The 27799-nt window shown below is 32.9% G+C and overlaps 1 long non-coding RNA gene and 1 pseudogene across 1 annotated transcript; one reads left to right on the plus strand and one right to left on the minus strand.

Annotated features, from left to right (window-relative positions):
* Positions 1–3711: 3711 nt before the first annotated feature.
* LOC132608164 (wall-associated receptor kinase 2-like) lies at positions 3712–27491 on the minus strand (annotated as a pseudogene).
* Positions 7584–11914, plus strand: LOC132606785 (uncharacterized). The gene is made up of 3 exons (XR_009570075.1): positions 7584–7858; positions 8216–8262; positions 11490–11914. It is a non-coding gene; the product is annotated as an uncharacterized LOC132606785 (long non-coding RNA).
* Positions 27492–27799: the final 308 nt, after the last annotated feature.

A 27799-nucleotide genomic window follows, 5' to 3' on the forward strand; every position in this document is an offset into this window, starting at 1 on the left:
ATTCTTTTTGGGATTGACTAATGGAGTAATTAGTAACTATCATAACAGCTGATCAGCTGACAAATGCCTTGAGACATTTATAAGACATTTTCACCAGTGTAGCCCAATTAAAAGGTGCAAAGAACAATGTTTTATCAGCTCAAAATCATAATCTAACTAAAATTGAACACAACTAAAGATTAGTGAAGGCTTTAATTGTTGTAAACAAGGACCGGTAGTTAGGGGTGTACATGGACAGGTTGGTTCGGGCTTTTTAAATACCAAATCAGATCAATTATGTCGGGTTTTTAAATATATAAACCAAACCAAATTATTAAAGTTGGATTTTTTGACTTCAAGTTTTTTCGGATTTTTCGTTATTTTTCCTGTAAAAATCTTCATACAAAATATAACTTTTACTTCAATATTTTTTTAGTCCTAGTAAGATACAACTATAAAATTACGGTGTTTTCTAAGAAAATAACAAAAATGTGAAATGAGGGATGACATTGTAATAAAATATTCAACAAAAAAGATAAATAAAATAACATAAAATAAATATTGCCAATTAATAAGGCTAATGAAACTGTTCATCATCTAAAAATACTAATCATGCTAAAATAAGTACGGCTAATAATTACTAATTAGATGAAACAAAAAAATTAAGTTATGTATTTTTATTGTCTGAGTTAACAATGCAAACTAAAGAATAAATATCCAACATTATGGTCATTCCTAGTGTTAATTAGGACTGAATTACTTTTGTTAAACCATTAGTATTGATTTGGTTTGGACTTTATTTGAGTTAATAACATTTATGGGCAATTATAAAACTTATTTGAACATTCAAAATTCTAAATTCAAGCTTGAAATAAAATGTTAAAAGAGAAAAACTATGAAAAAACATAAGAAATATTTATAAATTACATTATAAGTAAACCTTTTATGTATAAAACATATTAAAAATTTGTATACATGTAATGTCGGGTTGGTTTGGTTCAGTTTGACTATTTTTAGTTAAAATCAAATCAAACCAATTAGGCTCGGGTTTTTTTTCCAATACCAAACCAATTCAAACCAGATACTAATCGAATTTGTTTCTCGGTTTGATTTGGATTATCGATTTGGCGCGGTTTGTGGGTTTTCTTTGTACACCGCTACTGGTAGTTAATTAGCTAGCATTATCCAAGCTCATTCGTGGTTCTACACAAGGTTGAATTTATCTTGTAACTAGTGAATTTATTCGCGCTTCGCGCGGATTTGACTTTCAAATATTAAAGTTCTTAGCTTTTTAATTTTCAAAGTAAAATAATTTAAATTTTAACCAATTATATTATAAGTGCTTAATTTATATATTTTTCTGTGATTTCCGTCACTTAAGAATACTTGTATAGTCTACGTGCAAGTGAAACAAATTTTTTTGTTTTTCTTAAAGCAAAGTAAAGAAATAAAGTATTCAAAAAACCAATCTATTTTTGTGCATATATAATCAAACTTTAAAATACAGTTAGTTCTTTATACAGTTAGTTCTTTGTACATTTGTTGCATGTATTTCAGTATCTAATTATATGAATCTCTTCTGTAATTCTTTTTTTTTTCTTTTCTTTTCCCATTTCTAACCTTTATATCTTTTTTTCTTTTTTCTTTTTGACCTTTTTACTTCCCTACACAATCACTCATTTTCTTTTAAAAAATATCAAATTTTATTTTCTTTCTCTTTTAACATCCTAACAATAAAAAACAAGTAATTAAAATATTATTCTCAAATCTCAACATGAACTATAAGAAAATATATTAAATAATAGTGCATAAAAATATATTATAAAATATTGATAACCATAGATATTATTACGCACTATTTATTCAATTTAATTAGAGTATATGAAAATAACCGATATAATTAGGAAAAGGAAAAAGAATAAATAATTTAATTGGTGAACAAATCATTAAGAATACGAAAAGAACCCAAAAAAATATGAGATTAGTTTAATAATTTTCTTTTTGATCACTAATATTAATATAACAAATTCTCTTTAAATTCTAACATTAATCCGGAGGTCTTCTTCGTGTTGGTAGTCGTTTCCTTCTTTTTAAATTTTTTGATTTACCATAAGCTTTGGTCTTTTTAATTGCTATACAATTGTGACTTATGTTTGGTTGATGATTGTTGAGAGCCACACATTAATATTAGGCAAATCATCATTTCTTGTTAAGAAATTAGATTTTTGCCAATTTTTTCATATACTAAGTTTCAAAACAACTTTCAATTTTTGAACATATCTAATTAATCATATCCACAACATATCTAATAAAAAAAATTGTTCTTTGTAAAAGAAATTAAAGCAAACTAAGAAGTAGAAAAAAATCATGAATTTGAAGAGTATATAATTACCTTAGAAGAAATGCATCCAATGTTGAGGTAGATACCATCGAGCAGGCTCCTCGGTGTAGATGACATAACACAAATTTCTAAAATTTAACAAATGTTGAGTAAGATTAATTATGAGATTCAAAAGAGTAAAGTTTTCAACTAAAACGATGCATACCTTTCACTGTAAAGAAATGGGTCCATTTGAATATGCTGGAAGATGATAGATGCAAATAAGTTCAACCAAGATAGAATATCTAATAACACATGAATCTCACAAATCAAATTGTGATTATGCAAAATAAAAAGTAAAATACACTGACCATGCAAAGTAAAGATTTACATTCTAATTCCTTTGACTTCTCTATCTTCTTGTACATAATACATAATCTTATCTCAATCTAACACAAAATAATAACAAATCAAATAATTTATTGAAACGAATACATATAATTTATCATACATAATAATATAGAGCGAACTTATTACAAAACTAAACTTGGAAAAAGGTTTAAACCTTCACTTGATCAAACTGAAGAAGAAGAAGAACAAAAAAAAGACTACTAAACTTCATATTGCACTTCTTGTTTTCCCATTTGGCAGCCATGCAGCTCCATTACTCACTCTTATCCGAAACTCTCTCTACTTTTACCCTCAAACACAATCTTTTCCTTCTTCAATACATCACAATTCAACACCTCAATCTTCTCCACAATTTCAAATCAAGAAAACATTAAAATATAAAATGTTACTTTTGGGATGGTGTCACGCCACATGAATGAAAAAATTGAGGAGAAACGAATATGGAAGAAGACAAAAAGCATAGACATTAGACTGCATTAATTGCTCAATTTAATTGGAGATTAAAATGGTTGTTGAATGTTGATCCATGAACCAAGAAAAGAGCAAAACGGATGACATGAAAAGGCATAGACATGAATTAAATGTTCAGGTTAATTAAAAAAATAAAAATGATTGTGGCTGTTTTAAATAAGCTAAATTAATAGGATGAAGAGGAAAAAATTGCAAAAAAAGGAGAAAAAAGATAAATAGGTTTCTTGGCTTTAGAGAGTGCCACATTACCGTTTTTATGTCTAGCTTTCTATTATATATAGATTGTTCCTACTTCAAAGCAGGCATTAATTTCTACTTGTTGTCAGTGGACATTTTATATTCTAAGAAATGGCTTAGGGTAGGCTCAAGAGCATCTTTTGCATCACCAGCCCTGAATAAAGCATAGTGATTAAGTTACTTATCATTCTGCAACCTATGTCCTAAAAAAGCTTGACACGGAACTTCCTTTTTCACAGCTTTCACAAAGGCATACTTAGGTTTTGATGTAGTGCTAAAAGGCCCAAGACAAGAAGTCTTAATAACACTCACTTTAAACATCCAAAAGGCATAGAGCTAATCTAAATTAAATTAAATTAAATTATATTTAGGGGGGACGTTTATGTTCATCCAAGCCCAAGTGCTTAATTTTCATGTTTGAACGTATTCTATTTTACATTCCTCCAACACTAAAAAGAAGAATAACAAAAAGAAAACCCCTGAGAACAAAAGAAAAACTAAAAATGAAAGGAAAGAAACTTACATTAATACATTCATTATGAAAAAAACAGAGGGACGGGGAAAGTAACATACAATCTTATATCATTATTAGTCGCCTAGAATTTGGACCAACTTGGACTATCAATAGGATTCAACATTAATACATGAGAGCTATCCGAATTCTATTTTCCGGACAAACTGGACGAATCTACATTACCTAGAGTTAATTGGAATCGTGTAAAGATCTGATGATCCGTCCTCATTCTCTTCATGTCCATGTTGATTCAACCAAGGGTTCCTAGTTAATTTCCTCATACCTTCAAGTTCACCGGCCACTTCCTTCATTGTAGGCCTATCTTCTCCATGCGAGCGAAGGCAGTTCTTCACCAGCTCAGCTACCGTTTGAAGTTGATCAAGACTCCCTTCTCGCAAAACACGACGATCAAGAATTTGAAACAAGAGATTCTTATTCATGGACAAAACAAAAAAAATCCGCCAAATTCATGTCCACTTCGTTTCTAGCTCTAATGATAGGTTTCAACCCCATCAAAAGTTCAGCTAGAACGACTCCAAAGCTATAAACATCACTTTTCTCCGTCAATCGACTTGTGCTGAAATATTCAGGATCCAAGTACCCTAACGTCCCTTGAACTAATGTAGCCACATGAGTTTGATTCAAGGAATTAACCTTGAAGCTCCAAAATCTGCCACTTTAGCTATGTAATCATTGTCTAACAATATGTTGGCAGACTTGATGTCTCTGTGAATTATAGGCATGGATACAAATGAATGAAGGTAAGCAAGTGCACTTGCTATCTCTGTCGCAATTCTCAAACAGTTTTGCCAAGATAACCAAGGTGACTTTCCATGTTGATTGTGAATGTGCTCGTAAAGAGTTCCTTCAGAGACATACTCATACACCAACAAAGGAACTTCAACTTCTAAACAACTCCCGAAGAGCCTCACCACATTCCGATGGTTCATGACTTGAGTAAGAATAAGCACCTCATTTACAAATTGCTCTATTTGACTCTCCTCCACAATTTTAGATCTTTTAATAGCAACTATGCGTTTATCAGACAACAAGCCTTTGTATACAATCCCATTGGCACCACGACCGATAATTCTGTCATTAGCATAATTGTTTGTAGCTTTCTTGAGCTCCTCAGCAGTAAAAACTTTTTTGGCTTCCACACCACCCTCGTTAGTGAAGATTCTGTGTTTCAATAATAAACCACCATTTTGCTGGAAGAATTTATCTCTGACTTTAATCAATTTTCTTTTCTTGATACTGAATTAAAGCCAAGTTATCACAATCGCTAGGGACATAAAGCCGACTCCCATACCTGTGTAATTAGTGGAATTGAACATTTATTGTCTATTTCAACTCAAATGTACAGGAATGTGCTCATTACATTTTGCTATTGAGTGTGTGTATGCTAACAAATTGATTTTCGAGTGGCTGTTTCAAACACATAAAAGAAAGTTTTGTATCATAGACCAAATGAATAAATACGTTTCATTTATTTCGTAATAAGGACATACAAAACATTAATTTTAAGGGAAAATAAAATACTTCTCTGCCACATATTTTGTGTTGTAAAAGAAAACATCTAAAACTAAAATGTCAATTAAATAAGAAAAGCTTGCAAAAATAGTTTGAAATGAGGTGAAAAAATAATTAGTGATATGCACCATGCAGTAAAAGAGAACGTCATACTTCCTAATTAGTCATTTTCTAGCATGGTAAAGTAATACTAGTATCTTAATTTGGTTGTGAAAGTCTTCCAAGATATTTACCTATAGAGAACTTGATCCATGGAAACTCAGAGTACGAAGCAATACAACCACGACCATCCTTTTTGCCATCATCAGTATATCCATTAGGACAAGAACAATTATAACTTCCCAGGGTGTTTGTGCAGTTCATTTCACATGAGTTGGTGCTTGGATCTGCACATTCATCAATATCTGGCAAAACCAAATAAATTGATTGTCGTATTAGTCCATTAGTATTTAACAAGAGTTTACATTGTGATATTTTTAAATAAATACTTCCACTATTTCAATTAATTTGTTTTACTTTCCTTTTTATTCCGTTTAAAAAAGAACGGGTCTTTCCCTTTTTGACAACTCTTTAATTCCAATTTCCACGTGACATGTTTAAGGCCACAAAATTAAAAGACATTTTGGTACATTCTATATATCTTTAGTTTAAGTCCACAAGATTCAAAAGTTTTCTTTAATTTCTTTAACTCCGTGTCAAGTCTCAAAACCAGACAAACAAATTAAAATAGGGGGAATAATGTATTTAGATTAAATTATATATTCAGATTATTTTTAAAAATATAATATTCTTAAACCCGGAGTAAAATAACACGAATTTAACAAAGCATTGATCATTGAATGGTTTAATAGCATTAGTAATTCGTTAAACTTGTGAAAATTCACTAGTAGAGGAATTAAAAGTGTATATTTTGATTAATTAAAGATTAGATATGTTTGATGAGATATTATAAGGACTAAAATTAGTGATTGTCGGTACTTCAAGGACAACAGGCATAAATTTCAAAAATTAAAGGAGAATCATAAATCATACTGAAAATAATGCAATTACTTCTTGGAAAAATTGCCTAATGTAACTAATTATACTCCATAATTGTACTTTCTAGCAGTACTTTAAACTAATTACAATACATAGCTATGTTTTACTTTTATAGCATAAATACATTGATACACATATCTCTAAATTATAGATGCAATTTGTTACATCTCGTGTTTTCGTATGTTAAGATAAGTCATAAGTACTATGTATGCTCAGAGAGAATTATTATTCTTAAGGTTGTAAGTGTTTAAAACCATGTTTGGTATGTGTTGGAAAGATTAGAGGTTAAGCTAAATATTTTTGGACCATTATTAATGTGATCAGTAGCAACATGGGATAGTTCCACATAAGGACGCATACATGCAATGAAAGTAATAATTTTTTTGTTTCGCTGGAGACTTCGAGTGTGCAAGCTGGCACACATATTCAAAACCAAATGACAATCCTTACATTTCATACATGTGTATTACTTGGTCATAAAAGGGAATTATGAGATCAACTTTTATCATTTAGTAGAAAGCCACTTTACTTTAACTTGTATTAAAGAAAACAAAGGCCATTTCATGTGTCAAAGTCCTCATTTTTTTTTAAGACACCGACAAAACAAAGGACGAGGTGACAATAGTTGAGAGGGATCACGACCAGACCCATTTCCAATTTATCCGAGCCTTGAGGATTTGGTCATATTAAGTATGGGGATCAACAGATCAATGTGTAAAAGGAATGACGTCCCAAAATTATTTAAGACTCGAAAGTGGAATGATGGTGATTGAAAATAATATTTGGTGTGTGTATAAAGAGGCTATGGACTATGTTTTACTACATGATTATGATAATGAGTGTAGGAAGTGTGCTAAAATTATTGCTATTTAAATAAATTGTGATTAAGAATTTATCTTGGATTGTGGAGTAAATAATATAAATAGGGTCCATGCGTGATGGACAAGTGCCAGCAATGTATTTAATTGCATGACACATACGGATGTTGTTGCTTGGTAAAGTGATAAAGTTTGCATGAGTAATTATGATGAGTTACACGTGCCTAGGGGGAGTATTATTAAAGGTATCTACTTTTTATTTTCTTTGTCCCTTTCTTATAAAATATGGGCTGCTACACATGTTCTACGTTGGGGACCTTCCCTTTAAGGTTGTAAAGCAAAACCAATATACAACAGCCTCTCAATTGAGTTCTTACAACATTCAAAAAAAAAAAAAAAAGACACATGAGAATAACACATATCTCCCTCTCGGAATGCCCGTGATGCTAGTTAGCTTGATTATCTCATTGTGATTGTAAAGTAGAAGTTGCTCAAAGGGGAAGGAGGATTTGGAAGGGCCGGCTCTGGTTATCAAAGGTAATATTTTTATTTTCCATTATGTGGTTAAGCTTATCTGAGTCATGGCCATATTTTGGATGGAAACTTACGGGGTGACAATTGGGAGTTGTTAAATTAATTGTTGTTGTTGTTTATTATTATCGTGTGGGCTATTTTGGAAGTAATTTAAGAATGAATTTAATTATAGTTTGATATGGAAATATTGGTATTGTTGTTGTTGGTATTTTTATTGATGTTTGGCTAAGTTGGAATTTCGAGGATTGTTAAGTTTATAGGGGAAATGCTGCCCGAATTTTGTTAAGTTTCATTCGTACTTGGATTGGTTAGTAAGTGATGTGGATAATCTAACTATGGCCTATGTTATCTTAATTTTAGACCTGCGAGCTCGAGAAGTAGACGTTGGACATTAAATAGAGTTCAAGGTATGTGAGGCTAGTCCTTTCTTTCTATGGCATGAATCTTATAGCTTGACTCTCTTTTTATCCATGAGTTCCCTTAAGTTCCAGAAAATATGAGTCTATATCCATAATTAGCCACACAAGGTAATGAGTAAAGTTTATAAATCCCAATATTCATGTTGTGATGATCCTATGATGTTAATGATGTTATTTATTGCTTACACTCACCTTATAAGCTAATTCCTTCAAGGTGAGACAAGATGTCAATACATGTTCCATAATGACGTCGGAAGCCACCAACCTTACGTCGCTCCGATATAGTTATGACTTTTTATTGGGCTCTTGTGCATGCTTTATATATATATATATATGTATGTATTTTCTCACACCGCGCCGCGCTATAGTCGGCCGGGCAGGCACGTAGATGTGCACACCACTATAGTGGGCAGCTTATACCCCGGACGCGGGAGGCCTGGACGCAGGCTATGATTATCACACCGCTCCTACATGGACGGGCAGCTTATACATTATCACACCGTACCTATATGGACGGGCAGCTTATATGTGTATACATACATGACATGATAATGATTATGAGTAAGTCAGCATGCATTATTTCAGTTATATTTGATAGCCAGTACAGATTGCTCTTTTGTCACGACCCAGCTAGGGGCCGTGACGGGTACCCGGGGCTAGCCACCGAGCACCACTCGTTCTAATACTCATCTTACTCATTTAATGCCCTTTTACCAATTTTATACACGAATTGTAGGAAAATCATATTTTATATAGAAACATAAATACTTATATACATTTGCCTCTCGGCCATCAAAATAATATATACATAATAATAACATCTTGTGAGACCATCTGACCCACACTGCGTATCTACGAGCCTCTACTGACATACTAAACATATAGAAGGAACAAGACTCCCTCGTGTCCAAAATATGCATATATACCAAAGAAGAATCATAAGCACCTCCGGACAATGGAGTGCTCTCAATTAGCTGACAGCTACTAAGGGTCTGGACCAAGCTCACCTCCCTGCCTACCTGTGGGCATGAACACAGCGTCCATAGAAAACGGACGTCAGTACGAACATTGTACTGAGTATGAGAGGCATAAATAATAAAGAAAGACAGTGATAATATAATGTGATCATCAATATGAAACATCTGAATCTGAATGACAATCATAAAAGAAGTAATGCATGCTGTCTTACTCATACTCATCATAATTTCATATATGTATAATATGCAAGCTGCCCGTCCATATCGGAACGGTGTGATAGTCAATAACATTAGCCCGCCTCCAGGCCTCCCGCGTCCGGGGTACCATCTCATGCCGCCCACTAGTGGTGTCTGCCAATGCCAAAAGGTCATGATGTATCCGTATAGCTGCCCGCCTTGGCGGTGACTGCCCGGCCAACTAGGCGCGGTGTAATATGATCATGACATACTCATAAAAAAAATACTTGTAATAATATGCTTATCATAATATGCTTATCATAGTACATGCATAAGACTCAAGATCAACTATACTCTGTCGGGGTGGCGTAAGGTCGTGATCCCCCGATTTCATTATGGAGCAATTATTGACATTCTGCCTCACCTTGAAGGAATTAGTACATAAGGTGAGTGTAAGAAATAAATAGCATCATTATCAATATGGTATCATCATATCATATCTCTTATCTCTTATCTTATATAGACATTTATGGACTTAGGCTTCTAGCTTTCCGGAAAATAAGAACTCATGAAGAGGAAAAAAACTTATGCTATAGGATTCATGCCATTAGATTGAAAGGACTAGCCTCACATACCTTTGTCGTTTAGCTATGTTGTCGTTCACTTTCCCTCCCCCAATGTCACGTCGTTACCTTCACGGGAGAATTTGTATTAACATTAGTTAATCGACTATAAGAACGCGTCGTAAATTCTAGAGAAAATTGGGCAGCATTTCCCCTGTAAACTTAACAATCCTCGAAATTCCAACTTAGCCAAACATCAATCAAAATACCAACAACAACAATACCAACAATTTCATATCAAACTAGACTTAAATCCATTCTTAAATTACTCCCAAAACAGCCCAATATACATTCGGATGTCAATGCTTGTATACACTTCTTTATTTCCGTATATTCATAATATAACAACAACAACTACAGCCAATCCTCCGATATTCCAGCCCTCAAAACAATCTATAACGACCATAAAACAGTCCCCAAAATATCATCGCAAAACAACCACAAATATTATACCAAACAGCTCCAAAATATAGTCACAAAATAACCACGAAAATTACATAAAACAGCTCCAAAATATTGTCATAAAGCAGCCACGAAAATTACATAAAACAGCCCCAAGTATCGGCACAAAACAGCCCGGTATACGCTTTGTATACAATATCTTTATTTCATACATTCCAGATATGGAGTTGGGTAAAATTTCATTATACACTTTATTCTTCCAAATTCAAGAACAACATCAACAACAATATCAACAACCTCATATAGCAATATAATCACCTAGAAATCTCTCAAAGTTCCAATAAAAAAACAACCCTCAAGGCAATCATATCAACCAACTAATCTATGACTTCATAACATAATTCCCTTCACTTTAAACTAGGAAATTCTCCCATGAATAACTTAATTAACAAGAATAGAGTATATTACATACCTTATTGCCCAGAATACTCAACTAAAATCCTAGCTCCAAGCTTCAATAATCAGCCACACATCAAGCACCAAATACTATAATCCTTTCTTAACTAGTTTCCAATTCCTAAGATGAAATCTTGGTTTGATTTGGAGGACTTCAACTTGAAAAATTTAGAGAGATTTTAGGAGGGTTTGGGAGGGTTTAGAGAGAGTTTAGGGTGAGAGAGAGGGGTAAAAATGAAGAAAAAAAATCAGATTTTTCGGTTTTTACTTTCCAGTTTTTTACTGTTCACCGAGTACTGTTCATCCGCGTCTACTGTTCCCGTGTTACTGTTCATCCGCGTCTACTGTTCCTGTGTTACTGTTCATCCGCGTCTACTGTTCCCGTGTTACTGTTCATCCGCATAATTATTTCATGGACTCAATTTTTTTTTTCTGAGGTGTAACATCTTTCTTGATGCCTCCTTATCTCATTGATGCCTTCATATTTCATTGATATATTGTTACTGTTTATGCCTCTCATACTCAGTACAATATTCGTACTGACGTCCGTTTTCTTCGGACGCTGTGTTCATGCCCACAGGTAGACAGGGAGGTGAGCTTGATCCGGATTCTTAGTAGCTGTCAGCTGATTGAGAGCACTCCATTGTTCGGAGGTGCTTATGTTTATTCTTTTGGTTCCTTTATGTATTTCGCGCACGACGGAGTCTTGTTCTGTCTATATGTATAATATGTCAGTAGAGGCTCGTAGACGCGCAGTGTGGGTTAGATGGTCTCACAAGATTACTATGTTATATTTGTATATGTTATTTTGATGGCCTAAGGGGCACATGTATAATAAAATCATTTGTGTTGTCAAATGAAAAATGGTTGTCTTATGATTATGAGATTATGAATGATAAAGAAATGTAAAATGGTTATGACGAGTGAGGAAACGAGCGGTGCTCGATGGTTAGTCCCGGGTACCCGTCGCGGCCCTAGTCGGGTCGTGACACAATTCTTGTATGCAATGTATATACATTTATATATATAATGAATCGCGATCGGTATATATATCGTAATATATACAGTGTACCAATACATATACTTTGATATTGTATGCGCGCATACAGTGTACATGCTACATTTTAAAAGAAAAGATTGGTACATTTTGAAAAGAACTAATATCACTATTTTTTTTTTTTGCAAAAAAGGGCTCTAATCTCACTAGTTATGAGATTTTCCCTTACTTCTTTCTTTAAAACACTTTTTCAGTTATTGCCAAATTCTCTTATTCTATAAGAGGGAGTTTGCAGGCAGCACTCCGTCAACATGTGTGCTAGCTGTCCAAAGAGGGTAAATATGACATTATACACTTCTGTGCTATTTTGATTGGTTAATTTTGTATTGGTACTGTTGCCTCTTCATAAACTTTTGATCATGTGGACCATTCTACCCTCTTACACGTGCCTTTAGTTGCCAAATTATGTTAGCCATTACAGTGGACCCACAAGAATGGCGGAGCCTAGTGACTGAAATTCCACCTTTGTAAAGTAACTATCAAACTATGTACGCGCGATCCACGGGATCTAACATAATTAATTTAGTTATTCACTTTAGTTAATTTTTATGATTTGTATATTTTACAAAGTATATCGCGATTCTCCTTAGTGAGTCTCCATATTTTATTTCCTTTCCTCTTATTTTTCCCCTTACTTTCTCAATTATTATTAAAATTTGTCTTATTTTGGTTATGTCCGCCTCTTTTTATATATAATAAGTTGACAATTCAAAAATTCTACATGTCAAGTTTATAATCACAAGATTCAAAGGATATTTTATTATATTATACACATTTTTAATTTAGAACCACAAGATTCAAAAGTCTATCTTTATTTGTTAAACTCCGTGTCTAGTCAAACTTAGACACTTAAATTAAGTCAGAGGGAGTATATGCCAAATGAAAGGACAATTGAGACACTGCGTTAGATCTAATTAACAAAGAAATTTGTAGAATAAACTTATCAAAATTAATAACAAAACTCTAATTTAAACAGGAAAAATTAAAAGAAAATCTCAAATTCAGAGTACCAACTATATGAACCACCAAGCAGCATTTGTTTTTTTTCCTCTTATTTTTCCTCTTAATTTCTCAATTGTTGTTAAAACTTATCTTATTTTGGTTATGTCCGCCTCTTTTTATATTTAGTAAGTTGACAATTCAAATATCCTACGTGTCAAGTTTATAATCACAAGATTCAAAGGATATTTTATTATATTAAACACATTTTTAATTTAGAACCACAAGATTCAAAAGTCTATCTTTATTTCTTAAACTCCGTGTCTAGTCAAACTTAGACACGCAAATTGAGACAGAGGGACTATATGCCAAATGAAGGAAATGAAAGGATAATTGAGACATAGCGGACATGCGAGGACTTAAAAAGTAAACATACAATAGGTAAAATTAATGTTAAACTTTTGAAATGTATACATGTTAGTCCCTGCTTAGAGTACAATTTCATGTGCTTTCTATAATAGAGTAATAAAACGAAGTGCAGAAGTAAAGAAATATGATAACGTAAAAGTGGAATACACGTGTACAGAGAATAGGTGGCAAATCAAGTAGTAGTACTTGTTAAATGAAGTAGACCCACAACTGAAAAAAAAAAAAAAAAGGAAAGAAACCAAGTACAATTGAAATAAGTCTAAATTCAGTGTACAACTCAGACAGCTTTTTGTACAATTTGTTGTTGCCGTGTTCGCCCCTCTTGGACACTTATATATAATAGAAATATTAGAAATTTTTAGCAATGTGGCCAAGTAATATATGGGACGGAGGGAGTACTTTATTAATTCTTAAAAAACATAAAAAGTCAAAAGTGAACAAGTAAAAGTGCACAGAGGAAATAAATGTGCCGGAGAATTAAAATTGAAGTGCATACGTGTATACATGAGAAGAGAATAAATATTCAGCACTATGACATATGTCCACGTGGGATAAAAAATGGTTGATTAAAGTGTACAATTTATATAGCTTTTGATACAAATATTCATTGCTGTGTTAGTCCCTACTGGAAACTTATATATAATAAAAATAAAAATTTTGCTTCTTTTATCTTTGAAATTCTGGTAGGTTTTATTCTTTGCAACACAATGAAGTTATTGTTGAAATTTTTATATTACATATTAAAGCTATTAGCAAATCAAGAACTTCGAAACCTACATATTCTAGAGACAGAGTCTGTCATTTACGGATTGTTTGGACTAATTTATTGTATTTCATTGAACTTTTGGGCTTTCCAATTCTGCATTATGATTTTAAGATAGAAAACTTTTTCAAGCACAGATGGATCCACATTAATGATTTAATGTACATAAATTAATCTTCATTTGCAAAGCAATTGAAAAATAGTCGCAGCTTAAAGTTAAGAAACATGAACTTTAGGAAATTTTCCTGAAATTTGAAATGCTACAAGTGAAACTCTATAGCAGCAAAGCTAGCCACCAAGGCTAGTGTCTGAATCAACACACTCGCTGTTTTGCCTGCAAGCATAATCCTCACTCGTCTGTGCTTCAATGCACGTAAGATTTCCAATGGCCCAATCGAGCACAATGGGCACACTGGCTTTAGTCCTCTCTTTAAAATTAGGATCACTCAGGTCCTTTAGCCCTCTGAAATGGAAGCGCTTTGCCTCGGCCAAAAATGCATACCCGCATTGATAAAAAGAAGAAACATTGTAATTTCTTGTGGTAGACATGGTTATGCTATAGTATTTCAAGCCCTTGGGTATTTATACCTGGCAGCAGCCTTTGCCCGTACATTCTCCTTCCACCACATCGTCCTGGCTGATATAGCGGGGGTTGCAACCATAATCAAAGTTAAATGCCGTCATGGTAGCAGCTTCACAACCAACAGCAGTAAACCTGTTCAGCTCAGAGAAACTATATGGTGTTGATGGTGAAAAATTATTCCACGCGGGCTCGTCCGAAAGGACATCTCCGGCGGAGTTGTAACATCTCCGATCTATGCAACTGGAGATGCGCACCTCAGCGTCGGATATGTCATAGACCTCAGTGTTTCCTATGAGGAGTTTTTCAGAACCATCATTAGAAATGTTGCAACATAACTCAAAACCCGAATTAATGGCGCAACCAGATCCTGTGCCAATACCAAACGGGTATGGAACCGTAACGTTCCCACACTGCTTAGGGCATCCTGGTTTTGTGATATTGGCACCTTTAGTGATGGTGTGGGGCGTTGGCATTAATTTGGTTGTATTAGTGGTAGTTTGGGCAGTGGCTAATGTAAATATTAGTCCACAAACATAAAAACATGCAATTTTGTGAGGAAGCTGAACCATTTTGTTGAGTTTCCAAAATGATGCAAACTCTAGTTGTTCGAGTAACAGCTTATCAATTTCCATCATATTAATAAGTAAAATGCAAAGAGTATTTAGGGTCACAAAATTGAGTCCTGCCGTAACGACTGGTTAAAGGGCTTGACTCGTGAGCTGATTAGACACAGAGTCTTGAAAGTTACTCTCTACTCATGCACAAGTTCATTCCTTTCCCCACGCAACAACGCAAGCTATATGAAGATATTCAGCGGTAACGGTGGCAATGACGGTGGAAGGGGGAGGAAATTTTAGTGGCGGAAAAACAAATAGAAAGGACAGGTAAAATGAGTTAGGGGTGCCGATGTGGCATGCCACGTGACATCCACCTTATCAAATGTCAGTGCCATGTAAGATTGGATGCCCACCTTGAACAACTTTAACGGAAGAGAGTATATTTGAACCAATAATATAACGGCAGAGATATATTTGGACTGAAAGTATAATGAGGGGTATATTTAAATCATTTCTCATAGTATAAGGTATTTTTGTTTTTCTGGTGAAAAGAAAGATTATTATTGATCACCGGACAACAAAATACAAATTTCCTATATTGCTACTAAGACTGAGGCATCCCTATAGTCTTAGAATATATGTAAACAAATAAGTAACACTAACTACTTGATTGATAAAGGCTATCTATCCACTGTCTTCCCTTCCTACTTTCCTTTCTCCTCTTCTTACTTTTATCTCTTATGTACACCTCTTGTTTGATTCTTTCACAGACCATGCTAGGTGCTGGCACTTTCAGTTGCCAAGCAGTATAAGGTATATTTGGCCCTTTTCCCAATTAATTTCACAATATTCATTGTATAGCTACTATTCTCTCTATAACATTTTATATGAGTGTGTTTGACTAGGTACGATATGTATGAGAGAAAAAAAACTTGTATCACATTTTAAAAGTGCCGTTAGAACTTTTGGTACTGAACATCCCATAACTTTTGTATGGTTATAAAAGCATGCTTCTAAGGGTAAAAATGAAAATTTTAAGTTAAAAGAGTTTTAGATACACAAAATGTGTCATATATATATATATATATATTATAAAGCTAGGACATAGGCCCGCTGACTTGGCATGCCTCTAAAGCCAACAAATCTATTTATCTTTATTCTCAGTTTTTTTCTTTATTCTCATTTTTAAATTGTATTAATTAATTAATTGATTAATTAGTAATAAAACAATTTGACATAACCTCTCAGAATGGTAGTCTCCAAGTTTCAAAAACTTGTCTTTTACGGATACTTTTACTTTCTCTCTACTTAATTGTTACTGAAACTTCTCCTTTTAAAAATAATTTTAATTTTTCTCTCTCCTTAGTTACTGAAACTTACCTTTTAAGGTGTCCAATTTAACTTTTCTCTCTCATTAGTTATTGCTCAATTAATTCACCTATTCCTATTAGGGTTGGGCATAAATACCGAAAATCGAAAAATCGAACCGAACCGAAACGAAACTTCAACAAACCGAACTGAACCGAACCGAACTAGTTTGTTTTGGTGTTTGGTGTCCATCGTCAAAAAACCGAAACCGAAATAGCCGAACCGAAGTTTGATAAAACCGAACCGAAAAACCGAACGCACACCGAAATTTAATACATTACCCAAAAAAATTAAAATAGTCCAGGCCCATTAAGTTTAAAGCAAAAAAAAATCCAATTGTAATAAGTCCTCTTTTGCATTTGTATCTCTAATTTTCCACTTCAATTGAAAAAATCAAATATCCTTAACAAAGAACGGTAACTAGGATGTCTCTTTAGGATTAATGTATGTCCTTTATGTGTTTTCTTAATTATTTTACGGTATGTATATAACACCTAGTAATCTATGTCATGATTATAGTTTTCTGTTCTTGTGTATCTTGTTTGTTTGATTTTGATTTCAATTTATCAGTTTTATGTTTTATTGCTTTTGAGAATATGAATTAGTGTCAATGGAATCGCTTCTAATATTATATTAAAAAAACCGAATTAAAAAAACCGAAACTGAACCGAATCGAACTTTAAAAAATCAAAACCGAACCGAATCGAACTTTAAAAAACCAAAACCGAAATAACCGAACCGAACTAGTTTGGTTCGGTATTTGGTGTCTACCTTCAAAAAATCGAACCCGAAATAGCCAAACCGAAGTTTGATAAAATCGAACCGAAAAACCGAACGCCCACCCCTAATTCCTATACCAACGTTTCCTTTCTCCACTGAAGCCATTGGTAAACTTTTATATTTATCCGTCTAACTGCCCCTTTTTTTTCCAAGAAAGAGAGGCACGAAAGAGTTTAAAAAGAAAGATGAGCAAAATCTTCAAAATTAGGTAAGAGGACAAAGAAACAAAGGTCTTCCAAGTTAGAAAACAAGTGTAGAGAAGTTTGAAAAAGAAGGTGTAGATAAAGAAAAAATAAATATGTTCAATAGTGGCTTTTGAAAAAAGCCAAAATTAAAGTAACATGTTTCCCTTTTTCTTGGGAGTTGGGAGTAAGAATAGGGGATATCATGGGTAATTTTACAAAAAATATCTGAATTAATTGTGTTTGCCATAAAATCTTCTGATTTTCTGTATTGACAGACTGTATTAAATTATAAGTAACTAATATACATGTAAAAAAAAGTAAGTATTAACATGTCTATTAGTTTTTGTATTGACAAACTTTATTAAATTATACTCCCTCTATTTTAATTTATGTGAACTCATTTGATTGGACATGGAGTTTAAGAAAGAAGAGAAAACTTTTAAACTTGTGGTGTTAGATGACTCACATATATTTTGTGTGGCTCTAAATCATTGCATAAAGATAAATTGTTTCCAAATATAGAAAGAGGTCATTCTTTTTTGAACGGACTAATAAAGAAATAGGTTCTCATAAATTGAAACGGATTGAGTAACTAATATACATGTAAAAAAAGTAAGTATTAATATGCAATTAAAATATGTAAATAGAAATGTGATTGATATTTTGAAAAATGTATTGTCTTGTAAAGATATTAAAAAGAAATGTATTGTGTTGTAAAGAAATTAAACAAGCTAATCATTTACTAAAATAAAATTGCAGTGTTGCGCCGTGTATGTGCAGGTGATTGTGAAAAAGTAATTATTATTGAAATTAATTTAAACGACAATAAATTGATAAAAATCCTAATCTGCATAAATATGGATAATTATCAATAAATTGTGTTAAAATTGAAAAAATGTGTGAAAAGTTGTATTTTGTGCGATTTAACAATCAGGGATCCCTCAGACATTAATTTCAAGCACGATGAGCCATAATTGGGTGTCAACAGAAGGAAAAAAGAATTTTTTTTCTTTTAAAACGGTAGATAGAAGATGAAATTTGAAGTTGATTTTGTTTTGTTTATTTGGAAAATTACATTCTATATTTTTTTCTTTTCAAGATTTCCATATTGAAATGCTAAGGCACCCATGTTGGCTGTTAGTTCATGATACCACATTCTATCTCATACCTTTTCATAGATTTTTTTTTTTTTTTTTGTGGGGGAGAAAGAGAAAGTGAATAAGTTATATTTATGTAATTTTTAGAAAGTCGTTGTAATCTTTTTAATTACCATTTTAAAAAGTTGTATTTATGTGACTTTCCCTTTTGTTTGATACTTTATATAATTCGTTTACTGTATGACATGCCCTAAATCACTTGATTCAGTGATTTACTAATAGAAAATAATTTTTCAATGTATTTTAAACTATACAGCGGGATATTGACTCTAGAGTTGGAGGAAAATTCATAAAACGCTTCATAAAGCGCAGTGTACATTGAAAATAATTTTAAAAAGAATTCTTGACACTATCTTCATAATGGCTTTAAGAAATTTGTTATGTGTAATATAAGTGACCTAGATTGATAAGTACAAATATTTTAATTTTATTAGTGCGCGCACAGGATGATTGATGTATTTACTCCTCGAAGAGTCCACCTGTGTATAACTGCAACTCTGATGCTTTAACCAAAACTATTTTTTTGCACAAGCATTTTTTCTTATAAATTTGTTTTAGATTTTTTAGAGATGTCTTACATTATAGTATTTGTTTTTGTTTTGTTTTTCGCATTGTAAAAATTTTAATTTCATAAATTTTTTGAAAGCATTTAGGTGTATAGTATGCCGGGAAGTCGAACATTCATCATTTTTATGCACACAATAATATATCAAGAAAAAATATTCTCAACATTTTTAATTTTTTAAACAAGAAGTTGCTTTCTGTTATTTTAAAAGAGATAATTTATGGTCGCGTGAAGCGCGGGCACATTTCCTAGTAGTAACATATTTATGAACCGGGTAGAGTTATATAAGTTAAATATCTCTCTTTTTAATTTGTTCTAATCCTCTTGATGGAGGCACGTAAATCTATTCATATGTAGTTGTGATTGCAAAAATTTTGCTAATTAAAGTTACAAGTATTTGCCATTGCGAACGAATTGTTCTAGCTGGATTTGTAGTCGTCTATCATTTGGGATTGAGGTATAATAATTCTAATATAACGTTCATTTAGCTTAATCAGCGCCTTTAATTTGTTAATGCAAGACTTCAGGGGTCTTCTGGCCTCTTTGTCTAGGACTCTAGGGTCGTTCCTTGACCCTTTTTAACAAGTCATTGCTGGTCTAAATTGTGAACTATGCCCCTTGGAGACGTCTTAAATAGTCATTCGCGCTATAGGTTTCTATTATTCAAAATTCATTCTGATTCGTTTTACATTATGAAAAGGGAATCTTACACAAATACAACTTTTTAAAAAGATGTTTAAAAAAGTTACAATTATTTTAAGAAAATTACATAAATACAATTAAATTGTTATAAATATTATTTATTATTGTGGATGTCTATCTTTAGGAGAAATATTAGGGTTAGTGACTTTGGGATCAAGTCACTTTTTCCCTATAAATATAGAGGTTCTCTTTCATTGTAAACCAATCCCTCAAGAAAAATAAAGATATCTCCTCTCTTTTCTCTTTCTCTACAATATTTTTGTTCTTGTTTTATTATTTTATAACATAAATCTAATTTTTATCTTTTTAATTACATTGTGTACAATTTTTCATATATCCCTTAAATATCTCTATGAAATGCATTAAAATGGAAAACTTGGCTTCCCTAAAATTCTAATTACTTATGGATTACCACTAAAATAGGATCTTAATTAATAATTGACACCCCATCCCATAAAACTTGGCTTACTTTCTGCATCACATATTTATTATTCAATTGTTTTCTCTCTCTCCCATGAAATAGGAAAATTAACTCAGTAAAATTTAAATTTGTATATATTTAATATAGTATAAAATATATACCTGATATATGAATTCAATAATATATATATATATATATATATATATATATATATATATATATATATATATATATATGAAATAAAATTATATAATATATAATAGTGAAATATATGTAATATATAAGTATAATAATATATATACTTGTACAAAGAATTGTATACATAAATATCATATAAACAGTAATATACTTGTTTATGGATTAGATAGCTAAGTAAGTTGGAGATTTTTAGAAAAGCAATTAAAGTGTTTTGATATGTATTTAATTTGGTTATCATGAATATATGAAACTCCTTATTTTTAGCCTTTTATTCATAGCAACATTCTTTATTTATGGTATAAAATCATATATACCCTATATAGTATATTTTGTAGATTATGTAATTTAATTAATATTTGTAGATTATGAAATATCATATTCATTTACTAGTATTTATGTAACTTTCCCTTATGAAAACGGAAAAGGACCAAATATACACCTATACTATCGGAAAGGGTCAATTACCTTTGTTATACTTTGGTCCAAATATAACCCGACAATTATACTTTGGGCACAAATATACGAGTCATTGGCATAAATTCCCTATTTTGGGGGTGGTCTTTAATTTTTGCCCCTCAAATCGCTGGTCTTTAATTTTTGCCCTTCGGCACTTTAAGTGGCCGAAAATTCGAACCCCAGCAGAGTATAAAAAAAATCGCAAGGCAGGATTTCTAGCAAATTATGCCTATTCGGGCAAAAGTTTTGTCTTAAGGCATAAGTTCTGTAGTATCCTATAAAGTATGCCTTGTCCGGCATAGTTTTGTATAAATTAAATTATACTCCAAAACTATGTCTGAAAAGGAACTACATAGAATATAGAACTATGCCTTTTCAATACATAGGCAAAAGTTATGCCTTAAGACAAGATTTCATAGGATATTAAAATACCTTAAGGCAAGATTTCATAGTTATGCCTTTTCAATTCTACAAAATGATGCTTTAAGGGAAGAGTCTTTATACTAGTTCAAGGCTTGTAGCTTATAGTTACAGTTAGCCGACCCAATAGAAGAATGAAATAGGTGGGATCAGAAGGGAAGTGACATCCAACTCGGGAAGCTAGGTACCAGTAGTAAGAGGAGTGGCCAAAGGACGAGAATCAAGCATGTTTGCACGAGGCAAGAGATCTAGGGCATATATGCATGAACTATATGTAAAAATGGGCTGAAATTTTAGACATGTGCGTCTGAGCAAGAAGAGCGAGAAGAAGCAGTGAGTACTCGTGCAAAAAAAAAAAAAAAAAAAACAAAGAAAAAAAAAGGCGGCACTACTTAAATAGCGCGCCCAAAATAGGGTATCCCACGAAATTTTGACCATTAGTTGTCATCTACCACTCATGCACTAGTCTGGTCAATACTTAAATTTAGTTGTACGGAAGTAAGGAAGACACATAGCAAAGTAGCAGTTAATTAGTAAAATGAAATTATCAAGCTAAAGTCAAGTTATGTATTCTTGCTTCATCTTTTAACTGTTATAGTTAATTATTTGTTTCACATAAATAATGAGCATCAGTGTTTATGGTTTGGTAAAAAAATCGATGCAAATGGAAAAACCGAATAATAAATCAATATTTGTTTGGGTCTGGTTTAGTTTGATTTGATATTTTAAAAAAATGATAATATTTTATTGATTTGATTTATTAAAAACAAATTGAATAAAAAATTGAGTAAAGCTGACAAATTATATACAATTATTTTTTAATTGTATATATAAAATATATTAAACTTTGTAAATAATTTTAGATACTTTATATGCTTTTTCACTAAAATTTAATTTTATCATTAATATCTATAACAGGCTACTGGTCTTTAGGCTTGATTAAGCCCATTTCTTAAATGAGAACCGTGAATCCAAACCCATTTATTCAAAGAAACAACTATGAGATTTAATTACATTTTTTTTTGGGTGTTTCTGAGTAACTTTATTCACTTGGTTAAGCTTATAGATCTTAAGACATTTTCTCCAGAAAATTATAGTCACCAAAATAAAAGGGTAAAAACGGATTATAAGTTAGAGAAGGATGAAAGTTCTTTCCTCATTGAGGGGGGGTGGGGGTGGGGGGGGGGGGGAAGAAGAGAAAATATCATCAGGTTGCTTAAAATCTGAAAAACCAAACTGATAATATGTTATTATATTTGTTTTGGTCCGATTCTAATAATTTAAAAGTCGAGTATATTGATTTGGTTTTAATTTTACCAAAAACCAACCAAACGAAACCATGAACACCCCTAATTATGAGTAAGTATTTACTGCGTCGACCCCTTATCTGATTAAAATAAAGTACCAAGTATTTACTGAACGATGCATTAATATTATGGGCTAATAAAATGCAACTTGGCAAATTACTGCTCTAGCACAAGTCGTACTAGTTGCATACTTGCATTTACTCTCTCTGTTCTGTTTTACTTGTCCACTTTTGACTTAGTACGCCCCTTAAGATTTAATAAATGAAGTATGTATTTTACTATAATACACATATTAATTGATGTATAGTCTCATTGGATTTGGAGAATAATTTGGAAATGAGTAATTAATGTTAAGGATAAAACAAGACAAAAAAGTTTGTCTTTCCTTAACATGCTAAGGTGGAGAAGTAAAAGTAAATGGAGGGAGTATATCACAATGTAAAATTAGATTTTGCCTGGGTGACTAACTCGAAAGAGGACTGACTTAGCTTGCTTACAAAAGAATAGTCATTTCCACTTGTTGAAAAAAATATAATAATGATACTGAATAAAAATAAGAATATTAAAAACTTATCGAAATATTGTATCATGGCAAATCATTGCCTTGAAAGTGATTTCAGTCCAACTAGGAGTTAAATCAATTTAAACAGTCGCTACCGAAGGTTTCACTGCACTTCCAAACACGTGTAGTACTTGTGATTGGAAGTTTGAAATCCTCAACAAATGATTGCCCGTAGGCTTGAGAGGAAAAAAGAATCTAGTTTTTTATGTAGGTGATTCACATAGAAGGCTAGTTTATATTAGCCAAAAATGTTGGAGGTTACAGAAATAATTTGTAGCTATTACGTGACTTAAAATTGGGATTAGGTCTCATGTATATCTCGCGTGTGTTTTGGGGGTTGCGAGGCCACTCTCTTTTACTAGTTTTTTTACAATTCCAATAAATTAAGGACGATTCAATATAAGAAAGAAAAAATAGTTTTTCCTAATAAGTAAGAAGAAAAAGGACCCAAAGGTTTAATTCCAACACCACTTACGTACCAAACATCATCTTAAGTTAGCTGTTCTTGTTAGACGTAGAAATTTAATACAGCTAACCATTTGAACTGGGAAAGACATCGGAAAAAACTGGGTCAAATGAGCAAGCTGGTTAATTGAACATAAACCAGAGACTAGATTTTTATAAATATTGTGTGCTTGGAAAACAGTTTAGGATAAAATTTAACAAAAGTATTCTGCACAAGGCTAAAGGTACAGTAGGTTATGTACATTCGATTTATGGTGGTTCAAAAAGAGTTAGAAGTTTGGTTTTAGATACTTTATGACTTTGATTGATGATACTTAGATTACTTGGGTATATTTAATTTTTTTAAGCCTAAAGATGTGATATTCCCATATTTGTCAAGTGAAAGGTTTAAATTGAGATGTAGACCTGCAAAATGTTAAACTTTAGTCTGATAACGGGTTGCGTTTAATCAAGAGATAAGAGTCAAAAACACACCTCAAGTATCACTTTTTTTTTAGTTTCTCACCTGAATTATCTGGTGTGAGAGTTTCCTACCTAAATTATCACCAACTAGTTTGCAAAACACACCTCATTAAAAGTGAACAACCGATAGTTGAGGTGTGGTTTGCAAACTAGTTGGTGATAGTTCATGTAGGAAAAGTGAACAAATGATAGTTGAGGTGTGTTTTGTAAACTATTTGGTCATAATTTAGGTAGGAAAAGTGAACAAGTGATAGTTGAGGTGTGTTTTGTAAACTATTTGGTCATAATTTAGGTAGGAAACCCTCACACCTGATATTTCAGGTAGAAAATTCAAAAAAAGATGATATTTAAGGTGTGTTTTTGACCCTTTATCTCTTTAATCAAACTATTATATTGATCCGGCAGTAGGTACAAGTTCTTACCGGCCACCTTATAGGTGTTCAAAGATATAATGGCAGTTTTAGGACTTCTTTCCACTTTAATTTATACTATAGGCGTACTGTTTCAAAGTCACATAAATTAACCATTTAAATATTTCACAACCTATTACTTCCTCCGTCTAAATATTAGGTGACGTGTTTGACTGTACACAAAGTTTAAGAAAAAAAAACAAAGATTTTTTAAATTTGCGAACTAAATTAAGTTATAGATATTTTTGTGGCTATAATTCATCTTATTAAGGGTAAAATAGGTATTTTAGGGTCCCATTGTTACTAAATTTAGAAAGGTACTATTCTTTTTAGAACTGACCTAAAAGAAAAGAGTGTCATATAAATTGAGACATATGGAGTAATTAGTTACTATCATAATAGCTGATCAGCTGACATATGCCTTGAGACATTATATTTTTGAGGCATTTTCACCACTGTAGCCCAATTAAAAGATGTAAAGAACAATGTTTTATCAGCTCAAAATCATAATCTAACTAAAATTGAACACAACTAACGATGACAGTTTCATGTTTGAGAGTATTCTATTTCACATACCGCCAACACTAAAAAAAGAGGAAAAAGAACCTGAGAACAAAAGAAAAACTAAAATTGAGAGGAAAGCAACTTACATTAGTACATTCATTATGAAAGAAACATCGGGATGGGGAGAGTAACATACAATGTTATATCATTATTAGTGGCCTAGAATTTGGACCAACTTGGGCTATCAAGAGGATTCAACATTAATACAGAGAGCTACCGAATTCTATTTTCCAGACAAACTGGACGAATCTACATTACCTAGAGTTAATTGGAATCGTGTAAATATCTGATGATTCGTCCTCATTCTCTTCATGTCCATGTTGATTCAACCAAGGGTTCCTAGTTAATTTCCTCATACCTTCAAGTTCACCAGCCACTTCGTTCATTGTAGGCCTATCTTCTCCATGCGAGCGAAGGCAGTTCTTCACCAGCTCAGCTACCGTTTGAAGTTGATCAAGACTCCCTTCTCGCAAAACACGACGATCAAGAATTTGAAACAAGAGATTCTTATTCATGGACAAAACAAAAAAAATCCGCCAAATTCATGTCCACTTCGTTTCTAGCTCTAATGATAGGTTTCAACCCCGTCAAAAGTTCAGCTAGAACGACTCCAAAGCTATAAACGTCACTTTTCTCCGTCAATCGACTTGTGCTGAAATATTCAGGATCCAAGTACACTAACGTCCCTTGAACTAATGTAGCCACATGTGTTTGATTCAAAGGAATTAACCTTGAAGCTCCAAAATCTGCCACTTTAGCTATGTAATCATTGTGTAACAATATGTTGGCAGACTTGATGTCTCTGTGAATTATAGGCATGGATACAAATGAATGAAGGTAAGAAACTGCGCTTGCTATCTCTGTCGCAATTCTCTTCAAACCTCAATCCATAAGCCAACAACACCAACACAACAAACTACAACTTTTATTCTTGCAACTATTCCTTAATCAATGTTGATAAAGAAAAAGATTCAAGGATTCATACCTTATATTTACTAAAGTAGCAAGATCTTCAATATCCACTTGTTTCCAAGCTCACTCCAACACAAAACGAAATTATCATTGCGACTACACGTTGTCCGGTCCTCGATTAATATTCCGTAGCTTGAATTTTACTCATAATCCTCACTTTTTTGTGACATAAGAGCCCCTTTTGTTGGCTGAAGTTTCTGGAAAATTTTGGAGAATTAGGATGAATAAAAATGGGATTTTAACCCCTTTTATAGTGGCTAGGTCGGCGGTATTGTAGCATTACTGTAGCGGTACTGTAGCAGCTCTGTTTCTGCTTTGTCAGCTCAGTTTGTAACGACTATAATTCTCTACTTTGATGTCCTATCGATGAGCGGTTTGTTGCATTAGAAACTAGACTCGACGAACTTCATTTTAGGATTTTGAAACACCTTAAAAACTCCTAATATACATGGAGATATACCCCTCCAAAGTTGACTCAAAATCCTATTTCAAATTTTTCGACAAACTTATTTTCCTTGATTTGCTTGGTCCCAAAGTCTTTCATAGCTTATTATGTGAACTCAAACCCTCGTAACCATGAGATAAATGCTCCACGTCTAGACTTAAACAACTAAAGCCTAATAGATTTCACGTACACGACTACGAGGTGTAACATTCTCCCCCCCTTTTTAAAACATTCGTCCTCGAATGTTGGAGTACCCGAGGGTTAATAAATTTTTCCACGGAACGTTAGTAAGGTATCTCTCCTACAAGTGACAAGTCCTAATCACCAGTCCTACATGATACTGTAATTAATGACACGCGATCACACGATGATTTGAATAATATTTCTCATCTTATTGAGTCTCAAAGGGGGGGGGGGGGGGGGGGGGGGGGGGCTTAAATATAACTCTTACCTTGTAAGTGATTTGCGGATGTAGCAGAACCTTGCAAGAATTCTTTCGGAGTAGTATCATCTGTGACGGGGAATAAATGGGGATACTTGGACTTCATTTCTGCTTTGGCTTCCCATGTCATCTCTTCCCTATCTTTACTCCTCCATAGAACCTTCACTGAAGCCACGTCCTTGTTTCGGAGTCTGCGAACTTGTCTGTCAAGAATAGCAATTGGTTCATCCTCATATGTCAGATTTTCTGTAACTTGTATATCGTCAACAGGCACGATTCTGGATGAATCTCCAATACACTTCCTAAGCATGGACACATGGAAGACTGGATGAACCGCTTGTAGTTCTGATGGAAGCTCCAATTCATAAGCCATCTGGCCTACCTTTCGGATGATCTTATAAGGTCCGATATATCGGGGATTAAGTTTCCCTTTCTTACTAAACCGCATCACGCCTTTCATAGGTGATATCTTCAGAAACACCCAATCACCTACCTGAAATTCTAATTCTCGTCGTCGTACATCTGCATAAGATTTCTGATGACTCTGAGCTGTACGCAATCGTTCCTGAATAAGTTTTACCTTTTCAATAGCCTGATGAACAAGGTCTGGCCCAAATAAATTTGCTTCTCCGACTTCAAACCAACCGGCAGGAGACCTACACTTCCTATCATAAAAAGCTT

This window comes from Lycium barbarum, chromosome 8 (genome assembly GCF_019175385.1).
Source record: "Lycium barbarum isolate Lr01 chromosome 8, ASM1917538v2, whole genome shotgun sequence".
Taxonomy (NCBI): domain Eukaryota; kingdom Viridiplantae; phylum Streptophyta; class Magnoliopsida; order Solanales; family Solanaceae; genus Lycium; species Lycium barbarum.